Consider the following 1,129-nt stretch of genomic DNA (forward strand, 5'->3'; position numbering starts at 1 on the left):
ACTTTGGCCACCTCATGCGAAGAGTTGACTCATTGGAAAAGACTCTGATGCTGGGAGGGACTGGGGGCTGGAGGAGAAGGGGACGACAAAGGATGAGATGGCTGGATGGCATCACCAACTCGATGGACATGGGTTTGGGTGAACTCCGGAAGTTGGTGATGGACAGGGAGGCCTGGCGTGCTGCAGTTCATGGGGTCGCAAAGAGCCGGACACGACTGAGCGACTGAACAGAACTGAGCTGAATCTCACTCCTTGAGACCCTCGTGGCCAAATCACTTTCCAAAGGCCCCACCTCCTAATACCTTGGAGGTTAGGAGTCCAGCACAGGAAGGAGGTGAGGGAGGGCAGGGAGACACAAACATTCAATCCATAACAAATGGAGTATGACAAGGGAAAAACAGTAACATTGCAGCAAAGTAATCTGACAGCTGCTGCTGCTAAGTCGCTTCAGTTGTGTCCAACTCTGTGCGACCCCATAGACGGCAGCCCACCAGGCTCCCCCATCCCTGGGATTCTCCAGGCAAGAACACTGGAGTGGGTTGCCATTTCCTTCTCCAATGCATGAAAGTGAAAAGTGAAAGTGAAGTCACTCTGTCATGCCTGACTCTTAGCAACCCCATGGACTGCAGCCTCCCAGGCTCCTCCATCCATGGGATTTTCCAGGCAAGAGTACTGGTGTGGGGTGCCATTGCCTTCTCCTAATCTGACAGAGCCCACCTTAATTCAGTAGTCAAACATTCAGATCGCCATTAGGAAGTCACGTTGTTCCCGTGTATCCCTCAATATAATGCACTGAGAGGGTACTTTAGCTCTGTGGTATTCTTCCCCCGAATCCGTAATCCAGTCTAATGATGAGAAAATATCAGATGAACCCAAACAGAGGGACGTTCTACAAATATCTGACTCACACTCTCCTAGGGTGTCAAGCACATGGGAACAAGGAAAGATTGAGAAACTGTCACAAATTGGAGGAGAAGGTGTGATAACTAAATGGAGTGTGCGATCCTGAATTCCATCCTGAAACAGAAAAAGATGTACATGAATAAACTGCTGAAATGTAAATAAAACAATGGTTTTGTTTTAAAAACAAAACCAAACACCTTCCAGTGCCTAAACAGCGAAGTACAAA

The sequence above is a fragment of the Bison bison genome, unplaced genomic scaffold, assembly GCF_000754665.1.
Source record: "Bison bison bison isolate TAMUID 2011002044 unplaced genomic scaffold, Bison_UMD1.0 scf7180017864498, whole genome shotgun sequence".
Classification (NCBI taxonomy): domain Eukaryota; kingdom Metazoa; phylum Chordata; class Mammalia; order Artiodactyla; family Bovidae; genus Bison; species Bison bison.